The sequence below is a fragment of the Dromiciops gliroides genome, chromosome 6 (assembly GCF_019393635.1).
Source record: "Dromiciops gliroides isolate mDroGli1 chromosome 6, mDroGli1.pri, whole genome shotgun sequence".
Lineage (NCBI taxonomy): Eukaryota > Metazoa > Chordata > Mammalia > Microbiotheria > Microbiotheriidae > Dromiciops > Dromiciops gliroides.
In genome coordinates, this window is record NC_057866.1 from 179,332,214 (window position 1) to 179,353,381 (window position 21,168).

A 21,168-nucleotide genomic window follows, 5' to 3' on the forward strand; every position below is an offset into this window, starting at 1 on the left:
GGAGTCAGATACCACCATGGCCTTTTACAAATCAGAGAAGATGTGTATAAAGGAGAGATAACAACAACTTTGTTACAAGCACCTGACACTTAACAGAATTGTTTTAAAGGCTGAAATTTGTTGAAACAACATTCCAGAGACAAGTAGATCAATAAGAGTAGCAATTGTGCAAAAGAAATAAACAGTGGGGCTATAGTAAGAAGACTGAGACAAAAGAGTATTAATAAAACTGGGATTCCATGGCAGCTATCACTTTAAAGAAGTGGTATCAATGAATCAAAAAGTCAGTCTCAAACGCATGCCAGAAAACTTTATAGATAATGAAAAAATGGGAGAATAGTATGAGATTACACTAATGACATAGTCTATGCCTTTCACTTATGTTCCATGGGTTTTCAATGACATTTCTACATGAATAGCGAGGTTTTTAACAATCAATTGCTTATTACTCACAGAATCAGAATCACAGAAATTGGAAAGGACACCAGTAGCTATGCAATCCAACTTGTGCCTGGCACAAAGTAGGCAATTAATAAGTATTGCTTTGTTTTTTTTTTGACTGACTCATTATATTATAATTCTGTCTATATCACACCATACCTGTAGTCATCTCCCCCTTACTTGAAGATTTTCTCCTAAGGAAGTCAACTACATTTTGGGGTAAATCTAATTATTAGAGAGTTGGGTTTTGCTTCTTACATCAAACTAAAATATCCCTCTATAAATTTCATTCATTGCACCAGACTGTGCACACTTGGGAAGAATAGACATTTCTAAGTCTTATTTCTGTTCATAATCCTTCATATACTTGTAGAGAGTATGTATGCCCTCACTAAATATTCTCTTTTCAAGCTAAATGTTCCCACTTATTTCAATTGATTATCGCATGGAATGAACTTGAGTCTTGTCAACCTTATATAGAAAGGACTCATTCAAGTGTAAGGGACAGCAATAGACTTCCAAAGAATGTGACTACAACTTTGGGATAAAATAATGTTGAAACATCAATATAATCAGTACTAATATGCTACAGTCTGCCAAATAATTTTACTCATGTAGCAAAATTGCACACTTCTTTGATTTTAGCCAATTCACATATTTCATAGACAATCTCAGATAAAACAAGTAATGAATAAATAGTGGGACAAACATGAGCAGCATCACAGATCAATACCCCTAAAACTCTTAGAACTAAATATGCCATGACTTCAATGTTCTTCATTAGATATCCAGCCCTGTTACTGATGTCAGCAGTTTAAGAAGTGATGTGATTTTGATCCTGTGTCATCATTCCCAAAGGGTAGCTTTCAGTGTTTATATTTTCAGGAATAATGTTCAAAGATGGAGATGACCTGGTACCAAGTAGCAAATGGATCACAAAATGTAATAATAATGTTGCATCATAGCCTCTGTAGATTACGATGGTACAAGTTATAAGTTTTGTGTTTGTGCCAACCTTTTACCTGTGCCAGGTATGAAAGAAGCCCAGCACTTCTTGATACTATTTTAGGCATTAATGATATCACATTAAATCTTAGAACATCAGGTCTTTAATGTAACATCTTGTGAGTAAAGCACGGGTTTGGGAAGGACTGTCAAAAGAGGGAGGAAATAGTAAATACATAAAAGTTTGCATACTGGAAATGTCACTGGATTTAGAGTCAGAGGGCATGGTTTTTACTCCAAGTCCCACTAATTACTAATATTTGACCTTGAGTTAGTCATTTAAGATTGCAGCTTATGGGCTCAGTATCAGAAGTTGTAAAATTCAGAAGCTTGGACTTATATGTTCATGATGGTCCTTTTTGGCTCCAAATCCTTTAGGCCAATGGAGGGTGACAGTAGGTTTTATAGTACACATAGACCTTATGAATCCTTACTGACACATTTTGAGGAGAAAGCTGTCTCAATCATCATCAAATCCTTATTGAGAGCTCTCCCTCATGGGAGTGGAACTGTACTTAAAGTGATATTGTTTCAAATGTAAATGAGAAATGTTCCCTCTTAAAGCTTCCAATTAAGTTAAAGGAAAGGGTATAAATACATTGCCTAAAATGCATATGTGTCATACAGTAATAATATATGAAGTTGGACTATGATGTATAGAGCCATAAAATTTAGCTCTGAGAAGCAACTCAGAATTTTTTTTTCCAGATGAGGAAACTGATATTGACAGATAAATAGTTTGCCACATAGGGAATAATCAGTCAAACCCAGGCCCTCTGAGATCAAAGTCAAATCCAATGTCATTTCCCCTAAACTATCATCCCTCTTATGTTGAAGTTGCAGGAAGTAAGTTGAAACTGCGTGACAGTCATGTCTTTTAACTCCACTGCAATATTTCTACACGCTTGTTTTGATTTACACATCAAAATAAGGTGGGGGGATATGAATTTATTCTATTCAGTGATTTTGTCATTGCTTTTCTAAACTTCTCTTCTGACTTTGCCTTCAAAACTGCACATTATTTTCAATATGTTCAGGGTTGGGCTAATCCACATCTTTTGTGAGTCTGCTTTTTTGAGAAAGCAGGAAGTAATTTGAAACTAAACCAGGGGAAAATGTGTGAGTGAATTAATTAATAATACCATTTTGGTAAAAGCAAGGTGTGGCCACTAAATTCCAGGATTTAATTAATTAAAAAACCAAAACTGTCCAGAACCAATTGCAAAAGTCCAAAGTGTTTTAGTAATGACTGCAATGATACAAAAGTCTATAGTTTTGCAATTATATCACCTATTTGAAGTGCAGCATAGCATAGTAGGTAGGATACTAAGCTTGAATTCATGAAAGCCTGTATTCAGAAACTGCTTCTCATATTTATTAGTTGTGTGATACTGGGCAAAGCACTTAGTCTCTCTGCTTAAATTCCCTTACCCATAAAATAGAAAGGGTTGCACTTTACATATTCTAAGGTCTCTTCCAGCTTATCCTGTGAATTTAGTTTCTATGTATCTTTAGCAACTCCCTATGTCTTATCTATGAAATCATAAGGAAGTTGCTTTTAATCAAAATTAACCTATATTTTAAAATAAGCATATAAAAGCTACACATTCTCTTTCTCCCTCCCCCATCTCTATGGTTCCCTAGAGAAACATTGCTCCCATTGGTTAACATTACATGCTCCAGATGGACTGTCCCCTGGTCCCCTGGGTACTCGGCACTATCAAGAAGTGGTTGATAGATTGGGACAAGGTACAATGGACAGAAGGAACAAGAAAATAAAAGATAATGCAAGGATAATTAGGATTAAAAAAATAAAAGTAACACATAGTGAAGAAAACCACAAAGAACCTGAGCTGAAAACAGAAGTTTCATATACAGCAAGAATGTTCCTTCACCCGTATTTAAAATTGTCAAACCATTTTCAAAACTTCAGTATTTAGAAAAAAAATAGCATCCAAATAGGTGACAGTCAAATGAATGAATAAAGAAATAAAGCATTTTCAAATGTTTACTGTGTGCAACACACTGTAATTAATGAAAGTGATTTGTTTACCAGTATAAATAGGGCTCTACATTTATCAAGACAAGGGATTTAGATTTGCAAAATAGAAAAGCAGATTTTCCAAATGTCAAAAAGAGTAGAGTTTAATTATACATTGACTTTACTTAGATACATACCATGAGTCTAATTGGGAGGTCAAACTATCTATAAGAAAGTTATTGTAACACTTCAGCAATGAAATTTCTCTAAATTAAGATTCACTCACCATCCAAATTTTTCCCTGTGGCAATTAGTATTTATGAATAAGTTCAATATTCTTACCCTACAACTTAATATTTAAATACAAAAAACCTCTGAGTGATATTTTTTTTCTGGCTATTCCAATCTAATGCATCATCCCCTTAGTAAAATATCAACTCCTTCAACACAAGGAATGTTGCTATTTTTGTCTTTGTATCTACAAGGCCTGTAGATTGGGTGGGTGATTGATAATATAATAATAATAATAAACCAATAAGCATTTATTAGGTGCCTATTATGTATAAAGCACTGTGCTTGGGAATATAAAGAAAAGCAAAAGATAATCCCTGTCCTCAAAGAGCTCACTTTAAGTTCTACATAAATGCAATAATTCAACAATTTGTTGAATTGAATCTCTAAGAGTATTTTTTGAAATCTATTGTTTTCCCTTCTTTAGGGAATTAAAATAACTTTACTGCTACAAAGGTATAACATAAAGCTCTGTTAACCACTTTAAGATACATAGAAAAAACAACAGGGGATCTGTGAAAGGCTGTTTATTTTTTTCATCAAAGAGGAGTACACCATTTTACCTGAATTGTCTTAAGAGCTCCAAAGCCATGCATAACTTTTAAAAAATAGTGTTAAATAAAAATCAGAATAAAAGTCCCTAAATGATAACTGTACTATCTTATTTTTGTTAATTTTTTCAATTTATATTTTTCTTCCTTCCTTCTTTCCTGTCCATTAACAAATTGAAACAAAAACAAAACAACAAAAAACAAAAAAATAACACACAAAAACAATACCCATATAATAGATATGAAGGGTGAAGCAAAAAACAAAAACAAACAAAGATGTCAGGTCTAAAGAATGCATATCTCATTTTGTACTCTGAGTATATTATCTCTCCATCAGGAGAAGGTTATTGATATTCTGGAATCTTTGTTGGTCATTGACTGTGCTATTTTAAGAAAATACTTTGAGTGCTCATTTTATTTAAAATGTGGTATGATCCTTCTCTTATTAAAATAATTCTCTTAAATACTTAATTATAAAGTTGACTAAATAAATACTGCTGTTTCATTTTGTTCTTATATTTTGAAGGCATTAAGAGCTATAGTTAATTGACAAGTGCCATGCAAGCAATATAGATAATAAAGACCATGAAATCTTCTCATTGACATTCAGTTAAAGGAATTAAAACACCAACAACAAAAGTTTCCATTTTTTCTGGTACTCTTTTAACAATCATATTTTAGATTAGAATTATTTACAAATAAACACAAATTCAGAAATGACAGTATAGATGTTAATTTTAAATGGCATCATTTGAAAAGTTTATAGTAAAAATGAATAACATTACATAAATAAGAACAATGTTTTTGCTATTGCAGAATACCTTACATTTTCTATAAATCATTAACTTACTTATGTTATTAGAAAAAAATTGATCAGGGGCAGCAAGGTGGCACAGTGGATAGAGCAACGGCTCTGGAGTCAGGAGTACCTGAGTTCAAATCCGGCCTCAGACACTTAAAACTTACTAGCTGTGTGACCCTGGGCAAGTCACTTAACCCCAATTGCCTCACCAAAAAAAAAAAAAAAAGAAAAGAAAGAAAGAAAAAAATTGATCTATAAAATAAGAAGCAATAAAGGGGCATAAAAACATATCACAAAATTTCATTACTTCAGATAACAGTAATTTGATAATTTAGGAGAATTTTTAAAGGGATAGACTAAAGTTTATTTCTCTCATATTAGGAATAAAAGGAAATGAAAAGAAAATTTATATATGCGTAAGATAATGGGGTGGTGAAAATCAACTTTTTAAAAAACCCTCAACTATGTTTCTTTTGCATCATTTTAAGTATGTTTTAATTTGACATATAAAAGAAAATGTGTATTCTTTAAGATACCAATTGTTTACTCATCAATCCCAAAAGGATAGATCAGACTTGACTAAACAAAATGAAAAATATACTACAAACAGCATGCTTCAGCTATTCTGAAGCTCAGAGAGAGATTTGTTCCAGCTCAAGTTACATAAAAGTCCTATTGCAGAGAGAAACTCAAAGACAGGCTTCATCATATGGAATAATCAGAGTGGGAACGTTTTAGTTCATTATGTCCTAGAGATAATAGATTGGTTACTTCTGAAAAACAAGGGAAGAAAGGCAACTGGCAGTGTTTCAAATTTTCACTACTTAGCAAAGTAGAAAGAGATAGAGACTAGGGAGGCAGAACCAAGATGGTGGAGAGAAGCCATCAAGTTAGTTGTCTGAGCTTTCCTTTGGTTCCCTCAAAAAAAAAAAACACCAAAAAAACCCCATTAAATCAAGCCTCTAAATGGATTCTAAAACTACAGAACCTATAAAAAGACAGAGAGACACAATCTTACAAACTGAGATAATTTTAAAGACTTCAGGAAAGATCAGTCTCCCTCAGGCAAAAGGGGAGCACAGTAGACCTCAATGGAGAGCAGATTGGAGGGGGTTGAGGCAAGTCAGCAGGAAGCTCTGGGCCACAGCTGAGCAACTGTGGCCCTGTGATCCTGGCTCAGGAAGCTGGTGATGCAGCAGGCCAGTGGTGAGATCCATCGCCACCAGCTGAGAGGGCAGGCTGCCAAGCATGATCAGGCCTGGCCATCCCAGAGTTTCAGGAGCGAGCCCAGGGCAGTGAGAAGCCCACAAGTCAGAGAGGCCTCAGAGTAGAAAGCCAGTGACACATGCTCCTATGTCCCAGTACAAGAAGCTTGAAATAGTGACCCTTGTGCCCCAGGAACAGACCTCAACTTAAAAAAAAAAAAGCTGCAATATGAGTAAGAAACAAAAAGAACTCTTACCATTGACAGCTTCTGTGTCAACAAGCAAGACCTAAACACAAATTTAGATGAGGACAATACACTCAAATTGCCTACATGTGAAGCCTCAAGAGGGAAGATGAATTGATCTCAAGACCAAAAAGCCCTCTTGGAATAACTCAAAAAGTATTTTAAAAATCATTTGAGAGAGGTAGAAGAAAAAATGGGGAGAGAAATGAAAGCAACACAAGAAAATTATGAAAAAAGAATCAACAGCTTGGAAAAGGAAGCACAAAGAATCAGCAGCTTGGAAAAGGAATCTCAAAGATTGACGGAAGAAAACAATTCCTTAAAAAAATCCATTTGGCCAAATGGAAAAGGAGGTGTGTAATCTGACTGAAGGAAACAATGCCTTAAAAATTCTAATTGGACAGTTGGAAACTAAGGACTTCATGAGACAACAGGAATCAGTCAAACAGAATCAAAAGAATGAAAAAATAGAAGAAAATGTGAAATACTTCACTGGAAAGAGAACTGACATGGAAAATAGATCCAGGAGAGACAATTTGAGAATTATTGGACTGCCTCAAAGCCATGATCAGAAAAAGAGTCTAGATATCATATTCCACGAAATGATCAAGGAGAACTGCCCTGATATTATAGAATCAGAGGATAAAATCATCATTGAAAGAATCCACCAATCACCTTCTGAAAGAGACCCCAACAGGAATACTCCAAGGAATATTGTAGCCAAATTCCAGAGATAGAGACTAGGTCCATGGTTCCATTGGCATAGGGAAATTTCAGGTGAATAACTCTATCAGGGTGGGTTAGCAACTTGTAGCCTTAGAGAACTGTCTAGATCTATAAAAATAAAGTGACTAGATGCCAATGTACATCAGAGGCAGAACATGAAACCAACTCTTCATGGCTTTGAGGCCAGTTTGCTATACACCTATTTTTGAGAAAATAATGAATTTACAATTTAACATCAGCATAAAATGATCTTTCAGACTTTTTAAAAACTGCTACAGACAGAACCAAGAGAACATTGTACACAGAGAAAGCAATATTGTTTGGTGAAGAATTGTGAATGACTTAACTATTCTCAACAACACAATGATACAAGACAATCCCATTAATGAAACATACTATCAACCTCCAAAGAAAAAAACTGATATTGATGGAAGCATGGTATTTTTCACTTTCATTTTTTTCTTCTATTCAAATTTTCTTGTACAAAATGATTAATATGGTAATGATTTACATAATGGTACATGTATATTACTTAGACATAAAAGATCAAACCATAGGTAAATTAGGAGAGAAAGGAATAGTTTAACTCTCAGATCTATGAAGAGAGCAATTTATGACCAAACATGAGATAGAGAATATTATGAAATGCAAAATGGATGATTTTGATTGCATTAAATTAAAAAGTTTTTTGTTAAAACAGAAGCAATGTAGTCAAAATTACCCAGGAGGCAGAAAGATGGGAAATATTTTTATAGCAAGTATTTCTGATAAAGGCCACATTTCTAAAACATATAGGGAACTAAATCAAATTCATAAGAATGTAAGTAATTCCCCAATTGAGAAATGGTCAAAGGATATGAACAGGAAGTTTTCAGATGAAGAAATCAAGCTATCTATTGCCATATGAAAAAAAAAATGCTCTAAATCACTATTGATTAGAGAAATGCAAATTAAAACAATTCAGGTATCACCTTACACCAATCAGATTGACTAATATGACAAAAAAGGAAAATAATAAATGTTGGAGAAGCTGTGATAAAATTGGAACACTAATACATTATTTGTGGAGCTGTGAACTGATCCAACCATTCAGGAGTGCAATTTGGAACTATGCCCAAAGGGCTATAAAACTATGCATACCCTTTGACCCCAAAGTGCCACTATTAGGACTTTATTCCAAAGAGATCACAAAAAAGGGGAAAATGACTCACATAAACAAAAATATTTCTAGCTGTGCTTTTTGTGGTAGTGAAGAATTGGAAATTGAGAGGATGCCTATCAATTGGGGAATTTCTAAACAAGGTGTGGTATATGAATGTAATGGAATACTACTGTGCTGTAAGAAATGATGATCAGGCAGATTTCAGAGAAACCTGGAAGGACTTACATGAATTGATGCTGAGTGAGATGAGCAGAACCAGGAGAACATTGTACACAGTATCAACATTGTGTGATGATCAACTCTGATAGATTTAACTCTTCTCAGCAATAAAATGGTCCAAGATAATGCCAAAGAATCTTGATGGAAAATTCTCTCCACATCCAGAATAAAGAACTGTGGAATCTAGATGCATATTGAGCCATACTCTTTCTACATTTTTTTGGTTTTCTTTTCTCTCTTTTGAGGTTTTTCCCTTTTGTTCTTATTTTTCTTTTACAACATGACTAGTACAGAAATATGTTTAATGTGATTGTACATATATATCCTATATCAGATTTCTTGCTGTCTTGGGAAGGTGGGAGGGAACAGAGGGAGGGAGAAAAATTTTGTACTAGAAATCTTATATAAACAAATATTGAATACTATCTCTACATGTAACAAGAAAAATAAAATACTCTTATGGCAAAAAAGAATTAATATGGAAAGAGTATAACACAATAAAGGAAAAATAATCAGTTCTAAAAAACAGAGTACATGTATAACCCATTTTTTTTAATTCTTACTTCCTCAGGGACTGGGGAGGCAAGGGAGGGAAGAAGGAATAAAAATTGCAACTTAAAACTTTAAATAAAAATATTTATTACTTAAAAAAAATACCTGCTACATATAAGCTAGGTGAAAAACTCTATGTCCTTCAACAAGAAGTCAAAGAAGACAGGTAGAATTTTTCCATATTTAATCATAATTTTATTTTCATTACCTCCATTTTACATTGGAATAAATTCAAGCAGGTTTTATGGAATGTTTATTATGTGCTAGGCACTGTGCTGCATTCTGTAGGGGTAGAGAAAGAATAATAACTTCTACTGTTAATGTAGCATTTTAAGACATTTCTTCACAATTGTCCTGAGAAATAGGGAGTAAAAGAGGCACAGAAATTCATTGAAGCAAAGAACCCTTTAAAAAGCAGAACTGGAAAATGGGCGGGGGGGGGAAGAGTTAGAAAAGCTCACTGAAGATAATAATTAATTAAAAACTAGAGTGGGCCAAGTGGAAGCTAATAACTCAATGAGACATCAAGGAACAGTGAAACAAAGTCAAAGGAATGGAAAAAAAATTAGTGTGAACTATTGACTAGAAGAAAAAAAAAACCTGACCTAGAAAATATGAAAGAGAAGATTTGAAATAAAGAATTATTTAGATACTTGAGATGGATGGTCAAAAACTACCTAGCCATCCTGTTCAAGAATTTATAAAAGAAAACTTAACCCCAATATCTTGGAACTAGAGAGTAAAATAGAAATTAAAAGAATCAAACAATCATCACCTAAAAGACATCTAAAATTAGCAAAATAAAAATCTCAGAAATAATATGGCCAAATTCCAGGACACCCAGGACTATATTTATTCAAGTAGCCAGAAATAAACCATTAAACTACCATTGAGCCACTATCAGGATTACATACAATTTAGAAGCTTCCATGTAAAAGGAACAAAATGTTTGGAATGTGATATTCTGGAAAGCAAAAGAGTAAGTTTTACAAACAAGAATAACTGACCAAGCAAAACTGTGTATAACCCTTCAGGCAGAAAAAATGATGTTTAATGAAATAGAAAACTTTCATGCAATCCTGATAAAAAAATCAGATGTTAATAAAAAATTTGATATTCAAACACAAGGCTAGAGAAGCATAAAAAAGTAAACATGAAAGATAAATCATAGGGGATTCAACAATGTTAAACTGTTTACATTCCTATCTATCATTATTAGGATAGTTAAAAGGAGTTTATATAGACAGAAGTCATGGGTGTGAGTTTATGATATTAGAATAATATAAAAAAAGTTGGTGTGGGAAAGAGAACAATAAAAGAAAAGAAAAGGGAGAGGAAAATGGTCAAAATTATGTCTCATAGAAGAGGCATGTTAGGAAGAGCTTTTATAATGAAGGAGGAAATAGGGAGTTGTGGCAGGTTACATTTGAACTTTCAACTCATTGGAATCAGTTCAAAGAGGGAGAGAGAGAGAGAGAGAGAGAGTGAGCGAGCAAGTGGGGGGGGAGAAAACTTTTTTGGGCATAGAACTATATCTTATAAAAAGTGAAGTAAGAAGGAAGGGGGTATGATAAAGGTTAGGGTAAAAGGGGTTCCAGTAGATTAAAGGAGACAATGGTCAGCAGTAAAACAAACTTTTGAAGAGGGGCAGGGCAAAAAGACAGAGAGGGAAGGATAAACGAAAGAAAATAGGGCAGAAGGAAATATACAGTGAGTAATGATAAATGAATGTGAATGGGATAAACTCCCCCATAAAAAAGAAGCAGTTACCAGAATGGATTAGATACCAAAATCTAAAAGTAAGTTGTTTACAAGAATTACATTAAATCACATTAAATCAGGGAGACACATAAAGTTAAAGTAAGGGGCTGGAACAGAATCTGTTATATAAGCTGAGGTAAAAAAAAGCAAGGGTATCATTCATGATCTCAGATAAAGAAAAAGCAAAAATAGACCTCATCAAAAGAGATAATCAGGAAAATACATTATGCCAAAAGATACCATCAACGTTGAAGTAAAATCAATACTAACCCTTTATATGCCAAATAACAGAATATCGAAATTATTAAAGAAAAAGTATAATTAATTACAAGAGAAAATAGACATTAAATCTATATTAGTGGGGATCCCCAAGTTTCCTCTCTCAGAACTAAATCAATTTAATCAATAAATATGAAAAAGTTAATGTGAAAAACAGAAGTTTATAAAAGTTACATATAATAGAACTCTTGTGAAAAATGAATGATAATGGAAAGGAATATACACTTTTCTCACCTGTACACTGTACCTTCACAAGAATTTACCACTTATTAGAACACAAAAACCTCACACAAACAAATGGAAAAAAAAGAAGAATACCAATGACCATGATGAAATAAAAAATCACTTCCACAAAGGGCCATGGAAGCATGGATTAAACTTTAATTGAGGGTGGGGGGGAGCAGCTAGAAGGCACAGTGGATAGAGCACCGGCCCTGGATTGAGGAGTGCCTGAGTTCAAATCCGGCCTCAGACACTTAACACTTACTGGCTGTGTGACACTGGGCAAATCACTTAACCCCAATTGCTTCACCAAAAAAAAAAAAAATACATAGGGGAAATTTTATATCTCTATGCTTACTTCAAAAAAATAGAAAAAAAGCACATCCTGAAAATCAAAGAAGGGGGGTGAATAAAATTGAAATTTCAATGATTAATTGAATTAATAAATAAAATATGAACTGGTTTTATAAGAAAAAATAAAATAGGTAACCATTCATTTGCTTTCAAAAGAGAAAATAAGCCAAATTACCAGTATCAAAAATGAAAGTATTAAATGCCTCATCAATTACTATAATATTCATGAAATTATTAGGAGCTATTTCCACAATTATATAATGATAAAACTAACAATCTAATTGAAATGAATAAAAATTTATAAAACTGTAAATTGTTTAGATTAACTAAAATGGAAATAGAATGTTCAAATAATCCTATCTTAGACAAGTAAATTGAACAAGACATAAAATAATTACCCAAGAAAAAATCCCCAGAACCAAATGGAATTGTCAATGGATTCTACCAAATATTTAATTTAATATTCAATTTTAATTTTTCCCCAATTACATGTAAAAACAATTTTAACATCAATTTTCAAAATTTTATGGTCCAAATTCTCTTCCTTCCTCCCTCCTGAATCCCCCTTCCCCTTTAAGAAGGCAAGGAATTCAATATAAGTTATACATGTGTAGTCATGCAAAATTTTTCCATATTCATCAGATTGTAAAAGAAATGGACAAAAATAGACCAAAAAAGACTCAAGGACAATAAAGTTAAAAAATGCTTCAATCTGTATTGACATCATCTGTTCTTTCTCTGAGGATAGATAGCATTTTTCATCATAAGTCCATCAAAGTTCTCTTGGATCATTGTTTTGCTGAGACTAGCCAAGTCATTCACAGATGATCATCTTACAATATTGCTATTACTTTGTACACAGTACATTTCACTGCTTCAACTCATAAATATGGTTTTAATACTTAAATCAGGGAGAGTAGAAAGGGAAAGAAAACTATTGATTCAAAAATAATAAATAAAATGCTACTGAAAGATTGTAGCACTATATTAAAGATAATACACATTGACCAGGTAAGATTAATACCACAAATGCAAGACTTATGCAATATTAGGAAAACTACAAGTATAATGGACCACTTCAATAACAAAAAAGTCATGTGATTATTTTGATAAATTCAGGAAAAGCTTTTTGACAAAATACAACATCCATTCCTATTAAAAATCCTAGAAAGCATGAGAATAAATGGAACTTTTTTTATAATGATAAGTAGTATCTATAGTATCTATCTAAAACCAAGAACAAACATCTGTATTAAGTAAACTAGAATCCTTTCCAATACAGTCATGGGTGAAGCAAGGATGTTCACTAATACAACCAGTATTCAATGTTGCACTAGAAATGCTAGCTGGAGGAATAAAACAAGAAAAAGTAAATACAGGAATTGAAGGAATAGGTAATAAGGAAACAAAGCTAGAACTATTTGTAGATTAATTGATGGTATAATTAGAGAACCTAAGAAATTCATCTAAAAACACATTGAAACAGTTAACAAATATAGTGAAATACAGGATATGAAATAAACTCACATAAATCATCAGCATTTCTACATATTCACAACAAAATATAGCAAGAAGAATTACAAAATTTTTTCTTTTAAAATAACTGTAATGTAAAATACTTGGAAATCTATCTGCCAAAACATACCCAGGAATTATATGAATACAATTACAAAATACTTTTCAAACAAAAACAATACTAAAAAAATGGAGAAATATTGTTTATGGATAGATTGAGCCAACATAAGAAAAATTATTATTCTACCTAAATTACTTTATTTATTCAATATAATATCAATCATTCTACCAAAGAAATATTATACAGGGCTTAAAAAAATAAAGTTCTTCTAGAAGAAAAAAGGGTCACGAATATTAAGAACATTAATGAAAAAAAATCTTAAGGAAAACAGCCTAGAATTACCAGATTTGAAGTCATATTACAAAGTGGTAATCATGAAAACCATCTACTATTGGCTAAGAAATAGAGTGGTGGATCAATGAAACAGCTATGGTACACAGGAAACTAAGTGACCATAGTAATCTAGTGTATGATAAACCCAAAGATCCCAACTTTGGTGACAGTATCTCACTTTTTCACAAACATTGCTGAAACACTGTAAAGCAGTTTATAAGAAACTAGAAATAGATCAACATCTCACATTGTGTATTTAAGAAAAGCCCAAAATTGTTATATGATATAGACATAAAGGCTGATATCAAAAGCAAATTAGGGGAACATTGGAAAATATATCTGTCAGGTCAATCAAATAGGGAAGACTTTGTGACCAAACATGAGATAGGGAAGATCACAGAAAGTAAAATGGATAATTTTGATTACGTGAAATTAAAAAGTTTTTATACAAACAAATCCAATGCAGTAAAAATTAGAAAGCGTCATTTTTGAAATAAACATCGAACTGTTTTAAATTTATTTTTTTAAAAAGACCCATTAGTCAATTGAGAAATGGTCAAAGGAAAGCAATGGGGAGTTTTCAAATGAAAAAATCAAAGCTTTCTATATTTATATGAAAAAATTCTCTTAATCAACTGTTGATTAAAGAAACAAAAATTAACTCTCTCAGGAACCATCTCAACCCTATTAGTTTGGCTACCATAATAAAACAAACAAAGAAATATGAAAAATGCTGGTGCAGATAGGGGGAACTAAGGACACTAACTCATTCTTCATGGAGTTGTGAACTTTCCCAACCATTCCATGGAACAATTTAAATCTGTTCCCCAAGGTTTTGACTCAGCCATACCACTACTGGGTAGATCTGTATCCCAAAGTGATCAAGAAAAGAGGAGGGGGCAGCTGGGTGGCACAGTGGATAAAGGGCTGGTCCTGGATTCAGGAGGACCTCAGTTCAAATGCAGCTTCAGACCCTTGACACTTACTAGCTGTGTGACTCGGGCAAGTCACTTGGCCCTCATTGCCCCACCCCCCCCCGAAAAAAGGGAAAAACCTATGTGCACAAAAGTTTTTATAGCACCTTTTTGTGGTAGTAAAGAATTAGACATTGAGGGGATGCCTATCGAACAGGGAATGGCAGAAGAAGTTGTATAATTGTAATGGAATACTATATGCTATAAGAAATGACAAGAAAAATAGTTTCAGGAAAATCTGGCAAGACTTATATGAGCTGATAAAAAGTGAAATGAAAAGAATCAGAATTATAACAATGATCAATGTGAAAGACTTAATAACTCTGATCAATAAAATGATTCATGATGATTCTTAAGGACTCATAATGAAAAATGCTATCCACATCCAGAGAGAGAGAGAGAGAGAGAGAGAGAGAGAGAGAGAGAGAGAGAGAGAGAGAACTAATGAACTGAGTGCAATATAAAGCATGTTTTTTCATTTTTAAATTGTTTTCTTACTTTTTTGAACAATTAAAATATGGAACTATATTTTGAATTATTTGATGTGTATAATTGATATCATATTATTTACTTTCTCAGTGGGTGGAAAGGATTGGAGGGAATGAGAAAATTTAAAGTTGATATTTTTTAAAATGAATTTCAAAAGTAAATAAATAATGCATTTAAAACTGTAAGCGCCTCAATACTGAGACATGAATTCAATTCAGAAGTTCCCAGTTTTCAAACTGAGTAGAAATAAGCAAGTCAAAATGTGTGAAATGCCATTAAAAATACCCCTTTAAACCTGAGGCTCCATGGAGATGAGACCCTAATTCGACACATATAGCTACCCAGAGTTGTAATATATTAATTTATGTAGCTCCAAAGACCTCCACTTGGCAAAGTATTATATGAAAACTTTTGATAATTCAGGCAATTTAATAACTAGAAGATATATGATAATTCTGCAAAGTTTTCATTTATTTAGGTTGCCTTATCCATCCAGTTGAATTATATTTTTCATAATATAAAAATGTCATAATTGTCATGAAGATAATTATTGGACCACATACTTGATGCCTTAAAAAGAACTCTAAGCATTTTTAATGAAAATTTAGTTTGGGACTTAATACATGCTTAGTATAGATTAACTATTCTTTTTATGCCTTTTCTTTGTATAGAATCTGAAAGAGTAAAAGAGTTTTGGAATCTTGCAATATGTCATCAGAATCTGCAATATTTTGATGAATTAAGGAGTTAGAGAACTTAGACACTGTTGGATACTACTTCCAAGTGATAGCAATCTCTAAAAATGAAAAATGGATTTTCAAATAAGACGTGTGACAGAGATGGCACTGGTGACTTAATGTACATCATTCTGTAAATATATTTTCTTGAAATTGGTTAGTCTAGTCCTTGGACAACGGATATTCAAGCTCTCTGTAAGCCTGTGCCTGAAGTTGCTTCAACATGGTAGAATCTACCCCAGCTCATCTCCATTGGAATAGCCTGCAGAAATTTAGGGTCACTTCCAAACCATAAAAATATACTAGAGTAGGGACTCTCTTCTATTTAATCCCTGAAAAATTACTCAATATGTCAAGGGCTCGCAATTCAGCACTTTACTCTGCATACTTTCTTTGATTTATAATACAGAGCTTTGCTAATTGAAATCAGAATAGAAATTTTAATAATGAAAGATGTGCTAAACAACTCATAATTAATTTAAGCAGGAGAGAGCTGGGATGTTTGCCAGTTTGTCAACATATTCTCCACTAACAATTATATTCTTATCATATGCCTACTATACTTATCTGCTCTTGCCTTATAAGCTGTTTTCTCCTCATTCAATGCATTATATTCTTTTCAAAATAAAATTAATAAAAATGTAACACTGTTATTAATAATGTAAAGAATTATACAAGCTAAATATTTAATAATTAAGATTTTGCGTGAATACAGTCTTATTTATTCAAAAGACTGACAAGAGTTTGCTTCTCTACTCTCTTTGTCATGACAGAAAGAAAGAAAGGATATGAGAGCCACAAATAAAAAAGATTTGAAAATAAATCACAAAGCAGTCTAGGATGATGTCAAAGATGGTGATGCTTATGTCAACTGCAAGATTTGCTGCTGCCACTGACTCTGGGAGAGGCTGACTGGTTACTTCAGCAAGCAGAGGATTAGAGGATATTGTTTCCCTTGTGGATCTTGAGGTTTGGGAGGCTCCTGACAGTGATAAAGCCCCCCAAAACTTGGAACATGGCATGCAAGGAACCTCCCTGATGCTAGTCAGGCCTACTTTCTTTTTATTGGTTTTTATCTATTAGATTGTTTTTTCTGTATGTATAAATAAAGAAACATCAAGTATAGTGATTTTACAAGTCTTGAGAAAAAAGAAAAGCTCAAAACAATTCTTCATAAAAATTAATTTCTATGTCCTGGTCTTCTATTTTAATATGAGACCCAAGAGAGTTAAAGAATCAACCTTCTGCCATGTCATACCCAGAAACCTGCAATGTAACTGCTACCTTGCCTTCACTCTCAAAGGGATCAAAAGAAAATCTCAGGTGGTGGGATGATATCTTGCTGATTTAGGGGGAGGTTTGATGCTTCCATTCCTCCACTTCATTTTCTTAAGCATTAAAAGTTAACTTCTTAAAAAGTATAAGAGACAGCTAGAGGCTGGCCCTGTGCTTTCCCTTGGAAATTAGGTATAAAGGGTAGATGAAACGCTAGCTTTTGAGTTGGGAAGTTCTGAATTTAAATAATGCCTCTTATACTTACTAGATGTATAACCCTAGGCAAGTAAAACTCTCTTAACCTCAGTTTCCTCACATCTAAAATAGGAAAAATAGTAACACTTACCTCACAGGGTTATTGTGAGGATAATATGAGATAATATATAGAAAATGTTTTGTAAATATTAAAAGCATAGTTAAGTGCTGGTTATCATCATCATTAAGAATCTCCCTATACCATTACAAGTTGATTCTTTCTCTGTACTTATAGTCTTAGGGAATTACATACAGTACTGAGAGGATAAGTGACCCACCGAGGATCACAAAACCACGATCAAAAGGAAGACTTGAACTGAAATTCCTGGTTCCAAGCTCTCTCTCTTTTTTTGGTGAGGCAATTGGGGTTAAGTGACTTGCCCAACGTCACACAAGATAGTACGTGTCAAGTGTCTGAGGCCGAATTTGAACTCAGGTCCTCCTGACTCCAGGGCTGCCTGTGCTCTATCCACTGTGCCACCTAGCCACCCCCAAGTTCTCTTTATAAACAAAGATCTCTATCCACTATTCCATGTTGCATTGTTTATAAAGCATAAAAGCTCTAATTTGAGATGGCTAAATATATTAGCAAAGCATTCAATAATCTAAACTTTCCATTTTCCTGAGTATGCATGAATGAGATAAGAAGATGCCAAATCTCACACATGAAGCTTTTTTACGCTGCCAACTTTGAGTCCCCTCCATATTTTTTGGCTGCTTTTCTACCCTTATTCTTGTTCCACTTGGCATTTTCAGAGCAGAGAATTGTGAGAGAAAAGGCAGTGCTTACTCAGACTTTTCTACCACATTTCTCTGTGGATGTGTGCTGGTCTCTGGTAGAAAAATGGGGGTGGGAGGGGACATTGTGGGGAGAGCACCTTTGTCAGCAGAATCTTCATTATAGAACCCAAAGTACCCCTAGGCATTGCAGGGGAGAAGTACAACATTAATAAATTATCTACCTCATCAGAAATGCAAACTAGCAACAATCCCAAAAGAAAAGCTATTTGCAAAAACACCCTTTGTTTTTGTCTACAAAAGTCTCCTGTTTCTGCACCTTGGAATACTTAGTTCTCTTCAAGACTTGGCTCATGGGCCACTTTCTACATGAAGCTCATTTCCAGTGCCTCCAATGGTATTGTCCACAGAATCATAGAATTTCAGAGTAGGAAGATTACTCAGAAATCATGCAATATAACTAGAAGCTGAAAGTTGATTTTCTCTACAACCCAACCAGTAAGTAATCACTTACTCTTTTTTGTTTTTGTTTTTCTTTTGTGGGGAAATGAGGGTTAAATTACTTGCTCAGGGTCACACAGCTAAGCAAATGTCAAGTGTCTAAGGCTGAATTTGAACTCAGGTCCTCCTGAATCCAGGGCCGGTGCTCTATCCACTGCTCTACCTAGCTGCCCCTACTTACTCCTTATTCTAATAGTTAAGTAGAAAGTATTATACTCCATGGTAACACATTCTTTAACTATTTTTATGGCAGATTTTTGTTTCTGTTTTTTAATCTCCCTAGTAGTAGTAGTGGTAGGCTTCCGCCAGTCACTGACGACCATGGATCAGTGCTTTGAAGAGCCACAGGCCACAGTGTGGCTGTGCAGTCCGATACAGGATCCTCAGGTCATGCTGGGGTGCGAGTGGGGATAAGCTCCCACTTTCTATAAAATGCTCCAATGGCGTGCATCTCAAATAGCCTCTGACAACCGAAGCCCAACTCCTGGCCTTCTTGTGGCGGAACTGTTTCCACCAACAGGAGAAGGGGCGAAGGTGAGTCACTGGCGCCTTAAAACCAGTCACTTCAGGCAGGTGGGGCTCATCAGCCTTGGCAGTCAACTCGCCTAGGGGAAGGAAACCCTGATTTTAAACCTCCACTGCCTTGGGGCTATACCCATACATGGGAAAGGCTTTAGGAGTTAATCTCCCTACTATTCATCCTTTCTGCTCAATGTTCATAATTCTTCCCTCTTACATTAAGCAGATAGAACAAGTCAAGTCCCTTTCACATTTAAGTACTTCAAGCATACTTTGTACCCTCCCATTTCAAGTTTTCTCTTCTCCAAACTAAATATTACCACTTCCTTCAGCTGACTCAAATGACACAAATTTTTGTTCCTTTAACATCCTGGTCACTTTCTCTGAATCACCAAAAACTTATTACATCCCTTCCTATAATGTAAAACTAAACAAAGTAAGCCTGAAGAAGCCTTCTCTGCCTCTAGGAAGAATACAGCAGGGCAGCTGCCTTCCTATTCCTGGATGTTATATGTCACTATAGCCTAATATTACATTAGCTTTCTTCGAAGTCATATCACTCTGTTTATGCAAAATGAACTTGGGGTCCACTAAAGCAAATAAATAAATCCCACATTTGTGGTGTTTGTTGATTTCCAAGGTGGTAAATGCTGACATAAAAAATTTAACAATCAGCTCTCCAAAGTCATTTCAAGGTAACTCCATGTGCTTCCCTGTAAATATCCATCTCTTCCATGTGTTCCTGTGAAGCCAAATTTTCAAATGCAGATACATGCCTTTATATATGTTGTGACAGTTACAATGTGTAAGTTTCAACCCAAAGTTCTAGCCTTTCTAGATATTTATGGTTCATGATTCCCTCATCCAAGATATTAGATATTTATCATAATATTGTGCCATTTTCATGTTACATACCAATGTTCTCTTCCTTTGTTCTAGTCACAGAAAAAAAATGGTAAGTAGCACTGAATCAAGAACCCTACTCTTTGGGTCTGACTGTATCAACAGTTCTGAAACTATGAAAAATAAGATTGTCTATCCCTCATTACCCCAATTTATGTATGAGAGTCTCATCCACACAAAAGACTTTATCAAATGTTTTGTTATAGTTTACATAATGAAGATCTACAGCATTTCCTCGATCAACCAGTCTCGTAATGCTGTCAGACAAGAATCTGCTGAGGAAGCCATGCTGTTTTGTTTTCTGGGTTTGTTCATGTTTTGTTGTTGTTGTTGTTAACCACTTTCTTTTTAAGATACCTACTGAGCATGGTTTTAATAATTTGAAGTTGATCTCTCTCCATATGAGAATCATTCAATCTTTGATCTGATAAAATTTAGATACCAATTAATAAACAGTAAGATGAAGGGACCTTTTTTTCTAATTGATGTTTTTTTGTGACTCTTCAGGGAAGAGATATTTTTTAAGATGAGTAAAAAATATTCCTAATGTACTACCACTTTATAGAATCCCATCAGATTCAAAGGAGTGTAGATTTCTATCCTTTACAGGGGATTATCATATTACCATGAAGGAATCTCAAATAAAAGTAAAATGTAATTCTTAGTAGGAATTAATATATTTGAAAATTATGTAATGTCATTAATAAAAATATTCTGAGGTAGCCATTGATGATTCTTGCCCAACATGATAGAAGTCTTGGGCAATGGTCATTCTTTCCTCATGTGAAACTTGAAAGTATGCAACATCAACCATCTATCTGTTATTTTCTTTTCAGAATGTAAAAAAAAAATCTAGTTCTAAATGTATTTAGGACTACAAATACAGTCCGAAATTGCAAATGCCATTTTTAAAAATCTGATTTTCTCCAAAGATGTTAAGTTTACTTACTTTTGACCATTTTTCCCTGTCATCAGGGAATGTTAATATCATTAGTCACCCACAACTGGATTTAATATATTCCACATTTTAAAAGAACAAATGTTGAGTAGCATTGATATATCATTTCCTCAT

At 33.9% G+C, this 21,168-nt stretch overlaps 1 protein-coding gene across 1 annotated transcript in view; it reads right to left on the minus strand.

Annotated features, from left to right (window-relative positions):
* Positions 1–21,168, minus strand: part of FSTL5 (follistatin like 5) — a 996,384-nt gene that overhangs the window by 876,339 nt on the left and 98,877 nt on the right.